Source organism: Lygodium microphyllum, chromosome 11, assembly GCF_053477565.2.
Source record: "Lygodium microphyllum isolate KBCC chromosome 11, Lygodium_microphyllum_v1.1.10, whole genome shotgun sequence".
In the NCBI taxonomy this organism is placed as follows: Eukaryota; Viridiplantae; Streptophyta; class Polypodiopsida; order Schizaeales; family Lygodiaceae; genus Lygodium; species Lygodium microphyllum.
The window spans coordinates 111,660,984-111,674,955 of record NC_141145.1 but is presented as its reverse complement, the minus strand read 5'-3'; the positions used below and the strand labels follow the sequence as shown (position 1 = coordinate 111,674,955).

General features: G+C 39.0%; 1 pseudogene across 1 annotated transcript; it reads left to right on the top strand.

Moving 5' to 3' along the window:
* Window positions 1–745: 745 nt before the first annotated feature.
* LOC148029240 (protein DMR6-LIKE OXYGENASE 2-like) lies at window positions 746–3,248 on the top strand (annotated as a pseudogene). The gene is made up of 4 exons (XR_015692394.1): window positions 746–1,172; window positions 1,674–1,897; window positions 2,540–2,869; window positions 2,971–3,248. The product of XR_015692394.1 is annotated as a protein DMR6-LIKE OXYGENASE 2-like (transcript).
* Window positions 3,249–13,972: the final 10,724 nt, after the last annotated feature.

The following is a 13,972-nucleotide window of genomic DNA, read 5'->3' as shown; positions in this document are numbered from 1 at the left end:
AATTCAACTTCTCCTTAATAATAAAGATTAGGAAGAAATGCTTTCAGGGAATATGACCAACATGACATAGTAGTTGAAGGAAAATCGAAGAGGCCAAAATAAGCACGAAAGTATATGTTTTTATGTCGAGCTTTGAGACTAGTTTCATATAAAATCGAAAACTTTAAGTGCTTTCAATCAAAATCATCTCAATTTTTTTTTAAATCAATTCGAAACTTTCATGAGAAATACTTTTATATGGCAACACTCAATAAAAATTGTTCAACTTTTTCAGCAACTCCAATTTACATACCTAGTAGATGCTTAGACCAATTCTTCTACACTTCTGAAAAATCAATGTTTGTAGATAGTGGATTTCACTTGAAACTTGTTTCCAAACTTTACGTTACATTATGTAATAATATAGATAAATTCCCATTCAATTCTGGTATCAAATATAATACTTAAGCCACTTTTGTTGCAAATTACAAAACTCATGTTAATGAATTTGGCTCATTTCAGTAGCAAGTGAGACTGTGCGGGCAGCGGCACTCTTTTGGCCAGAGGTCGCAAAAAGCTGACAAATTGTTGGAGACGATTCGTGCCACCTTCAATGGAGCATTGTAGATCTAACAGTCAAAGCATTGAAGTAGCGCATAAGTGAGCCAAACGCACGCTATCCTTGCAAGGGGGGGGGACCACGCTATCCTTGCAAGGGGGCGGGGGAGCCTGGAGGGGGGGCACTTATAATATGGCTCACAGACAACGCCATGAAGTAGCGCATTCGTGTAAGGGGGAAAACATTAAGTGCCCGTCTGTCTCTCGTCTCCCTCCCAAGAGTTTTCTGTGTTGTGTAAGGGGCCAGATCAATGGCGAGCGGCCCGACGCTTGTGATCGGCAGCAGCCAGGAGCAATCGAAAACGGTGGGTGAGATGGTGAGGGAGGGCATTGCGAGCGTGCCGTCGCACTACGTGAGGCCCGCCCGGGAGAGGCCCCTCATTGACGACCTTGACTGTGCCAGTAACGTCGGTACCATAAATAAAGGCGTGCAGCTGTCGCAGGACGAGACACTGGCCATCCCCGCCATCGACTTCCGAGGCATCCACCCGGACGCCATCATGGACGACTCTGAGACCTGTCAGGACCTCGTCCGCCAGGTCGGGCAGGCCTGCCTCGATTGGGGCTTCTTCAAGGTTAATACATTCATTTATGCTAACTCATTCTCCTGCGTAGAACGTGATAGTACAACTTCCATCGTGCGGATCATTCATTCAACGATATCATAGTGCATGTCCCGCATCTCTGCACCGTTATATATAAATGTGGCCGTATGCCGCCACAATCTTTGCATTATCCAATCTAACCCTTCCTGCCGCTGCCTGATGTACTGTACCTTTATGTCACCTATCAGTACCAACATATATCAGCATCACCGCAGCAGTCATGATAGTTTCAACCATCTCTCATTAACTAATGCTGCTGTTGCATGTGTGAGCGGATGTCATCTACATACATACATATATCCCCTAACCATCCCTGCCGTCTGCTGACGATTGTCAATACGTATGTAATCGATCCATCACTATAAAATATATGCCCTTCTGATTTGGCTTGGCTCGATCCATTTGGCCTGGTGAAGGACATCAATTCATATCTCACTATTCTGTCACGTCTCCTGCGTGAAATTGCCGCAGGTGGTGAACCCGGGAATAGATCTCACCTCCGTTTTGAAGGCCGTTAACAGATTCAATGACTTGCCCTCATCCGAAAAGCTAAAAATACCGTTCGGTAGTGCCGACAGTGCCGTCACCATCGCAACCGGGACTGGAGCCACCCGTGATTGGAAAGATGCCTTGGTAATCCGTCGTCGCCCAGGAGTGTGCAATGGGTTTCAAGAGGGTGCGCCTGAGGTTCTGAGGTAATCAAACTACAAGCACTTACCATTATTGTTGCATAATTACCCCTATCCCTAGATTTTCGTTGTTTGAAAGTGTACCCTCCACAAGTAATTTCTTGGGTTAAAGTACAAATAGGTGACAAGTCGCAACAACAAATTATAGACTACTTTGATAATTTACTTCTGCAAGACACCAATGCATAACTCTCAAGAAGAAGAATCCCAAATCACAAAATTTTATCTAGTTTGCATCTACTCAACCTTTTGCTACACTTCTAGAATAGCCATTCTTTTGTAGAGGCCATCTTGAAAAGTGCTACATGTTTAATAAAGCTTCCGTTGATTAAACCCTTTGGTTCACCTCAAGGAAAGCCATTGTTTTGGAGCGGCAATCTTGAAATCTAAGGTGCATTCTAAGCGCTTTTGAAATTTTCACAACTTTGTGCATCTTCTGGGTGAAAAATATTCTCATCTTCTTTAGATTTGGAAAACTTCTAGTTGCATAACATACTCAAATGTCTCTACTCTAATTAGAAAATGGAGTTGTTAAGAGGGTAATTTGCAAAGCTAACTATAAGGATCTAAGGACTTTGTCGATTGCTTTCAACAATGATTAGATGAGTGTCACATACTTCTCATTGACAAAACTTGGTGGTCTTGAAGACAAGAGATGTTAGATTACCAAGTCAACCTCGACAAGCTCGCACTCGTCACATCAGACAAGCAATCTTTCAAAGCTTGGGATTTATCCAAGAGTACATAGAATCATGTGTGCCTGGATTGGTGGAGCGTTTGATCTTGGTTGTCAATTTCTATCCACCTTGCCCTGAACCTAGCCTAGTCTTTGGATAGAGTGCACATTCTGACCTTAATGGCATTACCCTCCTCCTCCAAGATGATGTACCAGGGCTCCAAGTTAGAAAAGAGGACAAGTGGATCCTTATACAACCAACACCTAACTCCATCATTATCAATGTCGGAGATCAAATTGAGGTATGCCTTAACCTATTGTAGGTTATCAAATGGAAGTAGCTCAATAACTCTTGCATAATATAATCAACTATTATTCTTAATCTTCAACTTATTCCTTACAGATCTTAACTAATGGAAAGTATAAGAGCGTGGAACATCGAGTGGTGGTCCAAAAGGACAAAGCAAGAATCTCCTTAGCAGCTCTCTTTGGACCATATGAAGATGCCAAGATAGGACCTCTCAAAGCTTTAGTGGATGAAAATAATCCTCCTATATATAAACAGTTAGAATATAGTGAATATATTAGAAATTACTATGTCAAAAAACTACCTTTCATAAAACCACTTTGAATATAGCTAGAGGCACTTACAAAGCTCCTGTTTAGGGAATCTATTACAAAGACCATGGTAGCTAGAATCTTACTAGTGCAATATTGTTTGTGAGCTTCAGTTTATTACATGTATAGCCATTAGAATGGCAATAAGATATGGATGTTCTTGATTTCATTTTACAACTTCTCTCAAGAGATTAGGTTTTAAAGAAACTTGCGTATTGTTTCGGTGTGAGTATTGACTACAAAGACATTGAATATGAACTTGAAATCAACCCATTATTTGAGATTCGTAAGTAAAAACTTTAAAAAGGTAAGTACATAATTGAAAATGATTAAGCGAGTATTGGAGGTTTAATTGAGGAGTTATTTGAGCAAACCACATTCCTATCATAAAGAGTATTGTAGGTTAAATAGAGATATTTATATTTGTGCAAATAACATTCCAATCATAAATGTCTACAATCAGATGTGGTAAATGCCCTTCCATGAAACTTGTGAAAAAAGACCTTAGAATGCAGTTAAATTGACAAATTAACTAATTTTATGGATGGATCTTGCAATTTGGAATTTGAAATTTGTCTTCATGTTTTTCATTGTAATACAATTGTGAGTTGAATGGAATATGAGCAATGCTTTCTAGTTATCTTGGGTCTAGACTTTACAGCTGGAGAAGATTATTCTTTTATATTATGTAATAATTATGATAGGGGTAAAGCAAAAAAAATTTAGGTAGATTAACTTAGAAGATTGTTGGTGTATCTAGAGTGATAGTGGCCAAGACCTTGGAGAAGATACTTAGTTATTTATCATATTAATTAACATGTTCAATGATGAGATATGCATAAACATTTTCTTTAGGTCTTCTAGGTAGATGGGGGTAAAGTGAGATTATAGTTCCTCTCCTAAAATGGTAAAATATCCAAAAACAAGTTTTTATAGAGCTACTCTTCTTGATTATACACAAGTTTTTATAGAGCTACTCTTCTTGATTATACACATTATTTTTGTATTATACTTGTGTAAATTAGCATAAAACATTATAACTCCTTACTTTAATATACAAAATTTTTACAACTTGTTTCTCCATTTGCAATATTGGCTAGATCCTTGTAGTTAGCAATTGACTATCTAGCATAACCACACATTCAATGTAGTAATAACTATAAATTCATTTTTAAAGATCATGTTAAGAGAAAGGAGGAAAGCGAGGGTGTGATATTACACCTTGAATGGTAAAATCTCTACAAACAAGCTATATCTAGAACCACTTTTCTTTGTTCTACCCATCGGTGGTTTATTGTTTTCATCACTTTGATAACCATTATTAGGGTTAGCTTTGTTGTTGTGCATGTAAGGACTGTTGAGATATCGAGCTCCACTTGTGATATGCCAAGGTGACTGTTGTGCATTTATGTCACCGACTTGTCAGTTGCAGATGCGGTTGGTACACCGCCATGAATAATAGCTAGATGACAACTATCCTTATCTACTCTAGTTCGTGGCTCAGTTAGTATGCCACCTTAGTTAGTTGAGTTTGGTTTGAGACCCATATATAGGGTTCTTCTATTTCTATGTACTAGAGTTCTTTTTGGCTTACACAACTAAGAAGAGAAAAACAGTTTTCAGCCTCCACCTTTGTGTGTATTCCCCCATTGTGCAAGCAAGAAAGCTACAAGTGAGACTCCTTCCTTCTCTCCCACAATCTTGATATGGTATCAGAGCCTTGTTTTCGTGGTAAGGAGCTCAGAAAGCAAACCAAGTTCGCGGTGTTCTGGTAAGAGGACCAGTGTTGCTTTCATTTTTCTGTTTTGGGAGCAAGTCTCTGCAGGTAGCACAGCTGGAAAGTGCAAGAGTGCATTGTCTCAGATTGAGACGCCATTCATGGTGTAGCAAGAGGGCAATATATGATGTGGGACAGGCCTTTAGTCCTTGGTTGCTCTGTTTTTTTTAATTTGAGGCCATTTCGGGGCCCGTTTTGGAGGTAGAAGTTTTCTACACGCACTCAGAAAAATGCCCTATTTTATGCTGTGCGACCACTGTTCTACAGGTTGGTGAGAAGTTACTGTAGAAATTGCATCGTATGCTTGTGCGTAGAGACATTGGGAGTTACAGAATGATCCTTGTTGCCTGTTGTTGCAAAATCATCACTAGGAAGTGACTGTGTGGTCAAATACCACTTTCGCCAATTTTGCAGATTTGCCTTGTGAGGCTGAAGCTGTGTTCTTTGTAGTGACATATTTTTTTACAGTGTTCTGTAATGGCGTCTGATTCTCTTTCACAGTTTGTCATTGAAAAGCTTGACAAGAACAACTTCCAAGCATGGAAGTTCAAAATGACGAATTTCCTTATGGGAAAAGGATATTGGGAATTCGTTGCAGGAAATGAAGAATAACCCGTTCTTCTTGATGTTCCCAATCAACAGCAAATGCAGGCATTTAAAGCATAGCATGAGAGAGCCAGGAAAGTTATGTACTAGCTGTCTATTAGCATTTCAGACTCTATGATTGTGCATATTCAAGATGCAAGTACGCCAAAGGAGGCATGGGATACTTTGTCAAAAATATATAGCACAAATACGCAAGCCATGAAAATGCAGCTCAAGCAAGAGTTGCACAATGTGCAAAGAGAAAGTATAAGCATCAATGACTACCACATGAAGGTGAAGAAGATTGCAGATGCACTTGCTTCCATTGGGTCGCCAGTGGAAGATGATGATTTAGTTTTTGTGACCTTGAATGGTCTAGAAAAGGATTATGCACAGTTCCGAACATCCATTTCCATCCGTGAAAGATTTCCTGATTTTGAGGAGTTGATTGCTCTTCTAATTTCTGAGGAGCAGAGAAATGATGGTGCATCTTCTTCAGGAGGAACTTCAAAAGAAGCTATCTTCTACTCAAATGGTGGAAGAGGTAGAGGCAGAGGTAGAGGAGGCCGACCTGGAGGCTGTGGTAGAAATCAGAATATGCAGCAAACTCAAGAAAACCAGTCCTATGGAGGAGGACATGGTAACTCTAGAGGCAGGGGGAGCCAAAGAGGTCGTGGTGGATGGCAAAGAGGCCAAAATGCAAACAACAATGTTGAATGCTACTACTGTGGTAAAATGGGTCATATGGCAAAAGACTGCTATAAAAAGTAGAATGACATCATGAATGGAAAATTGCAACAAGGAAATTATGCATCTTCTAGTAGACAGGGTGATGACAGAAATGAGCATTTGTTTATGGTACAACACATGACCAATTCTATGACAAGTGCAAAAGAAAGCAATGATGTATGGTATGTTGACTCAGGTGCATCAAACCACATGACAGGTCATGCAGAATGGATGCAAGATGCAAGGAAAATGGAAAAACCAGGAGTTGTGGAGACTGGTGATGATACTGCACATCCTATTGTGCAGATTCAAAAATTTCGTTTGTTTATGCAGGATGGGAAAAAAAAATACCTGTCGGATGTATTTCATGTCCCGAATATCACCAAAAAACCTGGTTTCTGTTGGTCAAATGGTTGAGCACAGCTTGCAAGTCAGACTTAATTCTCATGGATGTTTTGTTGAGGATATGAAAAATAAAAATCGCTTCATAGCAAAAGTAAAGAAGAAGGACATAATGTTTACATTGGATGTAGACATACTTGAATTGAGCGCAGCAATGTTTGCACATGGGATCGGTGTAGTTGCAGATATTGATATTGAGCATAAACGCATTGGTCATGTTAATGTACAACGATTTAAATCAATGCAAGCTCAAAATATTGTTGCAGGATTGCCTAAATTCAAGGTTGTAGAAATGCATAAGGTATATGAAGCCTGTTAGTTTGGAAAACAGGCAAGGAAACCATTTTCTAGTCATGTTCAAGAGAATAAGAAGCCATTGGAATTAATCCACTCTGATGTGTGGACTACTAAAGCTGCATCTCTTGGAGGCTGTCATTATTTTGTTACTTTTATTGATGACTATAGCAAAAAAGTTTGGGTATATTTAATGAAAAAGAAAAGTGAAGTTTTTGGGCATTTCAGAACTCTTAAAGCTATGGTTGAAAAAGAAATAGGCCTGCAAATAAAATGCCTAAGGTCAGATGGAGGGGGAGAGTATCTCTCAAATGAGTTTGCAAGGTTCCTGCAGGAGCATGGCATAAAGCAACAATATTCATGTAGTCATACCCTACAACAAAATGGAATTGCAGAAAGAAAAAACAGGCATATTGGAGAGGTATCTCGTGCCATGCTCAATGAAAAAGACCTGCCAGATTTTTACTGGGCTGAGGCAGTTGCTACAACAGTCTACATAATGAACAGGACTCCCACTACAGCAATACATGGCATGACTCCAGAGGAGAGGTATACTGGTAGGAAACCAGATATTTCTCATTTGAAAATTTTTGGTTGCATTGCCTATGTTCATGTGCCAGATGAGTTGAGATCCAAGTTGGATCCAAAAGTTGAGAAGTGCATCTTTATTGGTTACTCTCTGCAGCAAAAATGGTATAGATGCTATAACCCTTCTACTCGTAAGTTTACAATAAGCAGAGATGTTGTTTTTTATGAGATGAGTAGCTGGTATAAACCAGTAAATGTGATTGATAATGTAGATGCACAAAATGGTAATGCTGCACAGAATTCAAAGCAACGGTCACAATATATTAGTGGACCTGGAGCGTCCTCTAGCAGTGGTTCACATTCTTCGCCATGGACAGGCAGATTGAGATCAGGAGAATCTTCTCAAAGCAATGCAGATAGTGGTATGTAGGTATCACAAAAAGAAAAAGAGAAGGTAGATCAGCCCATGTTTGATGTGAATGCAGGTCACTCTTATGTGGATGGTGAATCTAGTGGCTCAAAACAGAGCATTGATGATGAGTTGGGTATTCCTTCTATTGTTACACTTGGAGTAAGGAAGACCAGGGATGTTTTGAGAGCACTTGTGAGTGAACCTACTGGCAGGTCTACCAGAGCTAGGTATCATGTGGATAGGCTGAAATATGATGGATTTACAGCCATTCACTATGCCTATATGGTCAAAGTGATATAGGAACCGGAACCCACTTCTTTTGAGCAAGCCATGGGAAAAGAAAAATGGGAGAAAGCCATGGATGAAGAAATGGATGCCTTGGAAGCAAATGCTACATGAGAATTGGTACCTTTGCCTAAAGATAAGAATACAATTGGTTCTAAGTGGGTTTATAAGGTGAAACACAATGCAGATGGTTCTGTGAATAGATACAAGGCAAGATTAGTAGCCAAGGGGTATGCACAAACATATGGCATTGATTATAAAGAAACATTCAGTCCGGTTGCAAGGATAGCAACCGTAAGAGCAATCATTGTTATGGCTGCATCAAAGGGATGGTCTTTACATCAGATGGATATAAAGAATGCCTTCTTGCACGGTGATTTGCAAGAAGAGGTCTATATGGAGCAGCCACCAGGTTATGTGCATGCTGTTCATCCTGAGTTTGTTTGCAGGTTGAAGAAAGCCTTGTATGGCTTGAAGCAAGCACCTAGAGCATGATCTGACAAGATAGGACAGTATCTTATCACTATTGGCTTTCAGATATCCAAGGCAGATTCTCACTTTATGTAAGAAAAATAGAGAAAAGTATTATGCTACTTGTCATTTATGTTGATGATTTGATTATGATAGGTGACAGTGATGAAGATATCTTTCATGTGAAAATGCTATTGAAGCAGAAGTTTGAGATGAAGGATTTGGGAGAGCTGCGTTATTTCTTGGGCATTGAGGTGATTAGATCACCAAGTGGGATACAGCTCTTGCAGAGGCAGTATGGATTGGACATGCTGACCAAATATGGGATGACAGGCTGTAAGCCTATTTCAGTTCCTTTGGAGCAGAATGTGAAGCTGAGCGCAGATGCAGGTGAGCTTCTGGAAGACCCTACTATGTACAGATGCATAGTAGGAAGCTTGATTTATATGACTATTACCAGGCCAGATTTGAGCTATGCTGTTGGATTGGTAAGTCAGTTTATGCAGGCTCCAAAGATACCGCATTTGGATGTGGCTAGATGCATGCTCAGGTATGTGAAGTCCACATTGCAGTATGGACTACTTTATGAGACTGGGGTTCAGATATAGTTTTATGGATACACTGATGCTGATTGGGCTGGTAGTATTTCTGATAGACAATCTACCAGTGGATATGTATTCTCTTTTGCGAGTGCTGCAGTCACTTGGAGGAGCAAGAAACAACCTACAGTTGCCTTGTCGAGCACAGAGGCTGAGTACAGGGGCGCAGCAATGGCTGCATGTGAGGTAGCTTGGTTGCATAAGCTACTTTATGATATGCATCAGCCTATAGATGGGCCAGTTGTCATTTATTATGACAACATGAGTAGTATACACTTGACAAATAACCCAGTGTATCATGCTAGAACAAAGCACATTGAGGTGCATTATCACTATGTGCGGGAGAGTGTTTTACTAGGTCTTATTGATCTAGTTTATGTCAGCACAGAGGATCAGGTAGCTGACATATTCACGAAGGCATTGGGCGCAGAGAAGCTGTGCAAGTTCAGAGACCTACTTGGTGTGCAGGAATTGGGATTGAGCTCGAGGAGGAGAGTTGAGATATCGAGCTCCACTTGTGATATGCCAGGGTGACCGTTGTGCATTTATATCACCGACTTGTCAGTTGCAGATGCGGTTGATACGCCGCCCATGAATAATGGCTAGATGACAGCTGTCCTTATCTACTCTAGTTCGTGGCTCAGTTAGTATGCCACCTTAGTTAGTTAAGTTTGGTTTGAGACCCATATATAGGGTTCTTCTATTTCTATGTACTAGAGTTCTTTTTGGCTTACACAACTAAGAAGAGAAAAACAGTTTTCAGCCTCCACCTTTGTGTGTATTCCCCCATTGTGCAAGCAAGAAAGCTACAAGTGAGACTCCTTCCTTCTCTCCCACAATCTTGACAAGAACAATTTATGAACTAAAAGAAAAACATAAGGGCATGTATACAATCATATTAAAATCACATGTGAGAATCCATTTGTAAATAACAAGGAAAATTTTGAGAATGCATTTTAATACATTCAAATTGAATAATGTGACATTAGCCCTCGGGTAAGTTACTCATGAATATATATTTTTAAAATGTGTTTTTAAAATATAATCTTAATATATTTTACATACAAAAAGGTAGTATAAAGATGTAATTTATAGATTAAATAGAGAAAAGTCATATTTTATTTAAGAAAATTTCACGAATAAGAACATTTATAAATAAGCCTTGAACACACGTGATGTAGAGAATAAACATATAGTAACTTCCTTGAGCATTAGTCACAAACTTAAATGGCTTTGTTTGTAATTTTCTCATGATAATAATCACACTTATGAATGCGTTGATTAAAAAATATTTAATATGATCGTTTATAAGTAATTATATTAACTTGTGATGTTAGTTTTGTTTAGATCTCTTTTTCAATTGAATACAAGTGAAAGAATTTTAAAAAGCACATCGATTTTATTATCATCTTTTTTTTTCCACTAGTCCAAAAACATATTTAGGAGAAGAAATTTTGAAAAGGTGAAGAAACAATGCCTGGAGCAATTTATGAAGAAGTATTCTTTGGATAATTCAATGAATATAACAATATTTTCCTTAACTTGTCCATGATTCTATGAATTGTTACTAGAAGAGGTACAAGGAATGGCTAGATTTGTGGTTAAACTTGATGAAAGATTTTGGAATGCACAATTTTAGAGAGGATCTCTGTTACCTTGATGAATAGAGAACTTTCATCAAGTCATTGTAATTGCTCAATGTCATTTAGTGTTCAATTTCAACACAATATCTAGTTGCTTGGAGTATTAGAAGTAGATACAAAGCATTATGGTATATTGTATTTGATTTTTCATCAAACACCAATACCTAATGTTGTTAAGAGACAATAGGTAGAAGAAGAGTTATTTATAGAAGGATTTGGGAGCTATAAGATTGAGTGGCACATAGCTAGTGACTTAAAGGTACTCAAATATATGTACAATGTGTCAAAGAGAGCCATCTCCCATTCTCCTTATCTATATTACATGTTCTCAACCATAGAGTTGAACTTAGTTAATTGGAATAGAGCTCCCTCTAGGCACAACAAGGATCCATAGCTTAAGCCAATCTTAGATATTTCTTTAGTGAATGTCCATATCTGTACACATCATGTGCTTTACAGGATAATGAAAAAGCTTGTTTATCTTTATACAGGGTTTGCATGGAAGCTGAAGCCATTATTAACTAGAATAGATGCTATAACAAAGATTGAAAAAGCCTTATGTGTAATTGGTGTATTTTGTTGTAATGCTATTGAACTAGATCTTCAAAAGTTTAAGGATGGCAATTGTGTCCCCTAAAAGCAATCTATTAATTGAGTAAAGGTTAGAAGATTCCTAGGCTTTCATGGAAAATTTGGTAAGATAAACTCTAGGAATGGTAGCTCAACTTATATATATAATCAATGAAAGTCTCTATATAATGAAGTAAAGAATCATGTTGATAATGGACAAGATTGGAATAGAAAACTTAATGTTTGGGAAACACAAGACAAAGTATTCTTTTATTGTGATAAAACTAAATGAAATGATGATGATCTCAAAGACTTCCAAAACCAATTGAACCTTTTTAAAAAGGAAATGTGATAGAAGCTTGTGGTGATCAATACTTCACTCACTATATGGTAAGAAGTTTGTATATGTATATCTCTTCATTGTCTAACTCATACAAGGTTTTTTAATTAACTTTCTTTATTTGATAACTATGCAACATATTTTTATACAACCATGCTCCATATTTTATCAAGAAATATGCATATCTATCTGTCTGGTCAACCCAAGGTATGAAAAGTCACATTATCAAGCAATAAAAAAAATCTTTAGACTCTTGGTATCTCCTACATGGAAGGGAGAGCAAATAAGAGTAAAGAACTCCAAATTATTGTGCTTTAGATTCATTATATCCAAGCATGAAGTCAAAAACTCTTACACTTTCTTCCTCTCCACCAAAATTATCTTATTTGATCCTCTATTGAAAACTTGGGATCCAATATTCGAGATAGCTATCAAAGCCATCCTTGGCACGCTTGTAGAGCTTGACAACCTCCTACAATGAGTTGCAACTGTTCGATTATTTAAGCTTTTAATATAATGACCAAGGCCTTGACTTTTGCCAAGCTTCAATGGCCTTGAGCCCTTGGCTCTTCCAATAAAGTTGTCTAGATTTTCTATCTACATAATAAACCACAATAGTAAAAGCTATCGATAGATAAATATCCAATAATATCTGTTTACAATGCCTAACAAACTCTAATATCAACCATAATCGATATCTTAAAATTATCTTCCAAACCTTAGGGTTTTCATATTCCTCAAGAAGACTATCATCATAAAGATTTATTGAACTTTTTGGTTTCTCCTCTAATGGAGATTTCAGTTTCTCTTCATATCCCATGGTGTAGGGTTTGCTACTGTAAAACATGCCAAACAAGGTACAAATCTAGGGAAAACGGGAGAAAGGAGAGCTTAAGGGGGTTGAGACCAACAAGCAAAGGGGTAGGAGTGGCAAGAGCTTAGTGGAGAAGGGATTTAATAGCTGGGAGACCTAAGGGAAGCTCATTTGAAACTCTGGTTTCCTAAGAGAGAGTGAGAGAGAGCTTCATTGCATGGACTTGATTCAATCTCATCACCGACGAGTTCATTGCCCACTACAATTATTCCCACACCTTCTCCTGCATGTGTAGTTAGGATCTGGAGGTGCTCGACCAGTGGGAAGGCCTCGATCACTTGGCACGATGAGTTTTGTGCAAATTAGTAAAAAAATATGTCGCATGTGTAGTTAGGATCTGGAGGTGCTCGACCAGTGGGAAGGCCTCGACACCCATCCAAGTGACAAAAATTTTGGGTGGAGTCCTAGAATCGGCCCTCGATCCTCGGCCACTACCACTTAGATGCTTGTCCAAATCGACCTTTGAGATGAACTTAATATTCAGCCAACTTGATATTCGGGCCTCGACTTTGCCGACTCCGGCCCAATCCCACTCAGACAATTGGCCCACCAGACCCGGCCCGTTCAACTCAAACCCATTCAGACGAATCACTCAGCTCTCGGCCCAGTCGATTCGGCCCACTATCATTTGACCACTTGAACCTTGGCCAACCTGATTCGGCCCTTGGACAACCGCACTCAGACTGTCCGAATTTGACCCTTCCAACCGATTTCCTAACCTTAACCTACTCTAAATGCAACAAGAATCTAAAGCAAGGTACTCAACTAATTTCTCCTACTAACCTAACCATCAAAGATAAAAAAATCATTACTTATAGTACCGATTAAAGACCCAAAACCTCCTATCTACCTCAAGCTCAGGTTTGGGGATGACACCCTTACTTCGATGCTCGATTTGAAACGCGCAAGTGCTCAAGCTTGAATTCATTGGTCCCAACAATGAAACCAAAATGTAGAGGCAAGCATAAGATGTACCGCCAAGACCCACTGACCGCTTATTGTTCAAGCGTTTCAAGTGAGCACTAATGGCTACCTCTCACATAGCCGATGCACTATCCCTCTCTATGAGTGTAGTGAGATTACCTTGATGCCCAATTGAGTTTCTTCCTCTCTCAAGCACTCCAATAGCTCCACTATTCTTAATGCAGAGAGAGGATGGTGTAGAGCTTCACCTCCTTGATCCCTCACCCTTACACACTCACTCCCTCACACTCTCACACTCCCTCCCTCAAGCACACACAAGCAAGCAAAGAGAAGAGAAGAAGAGAAGAAGAAGAG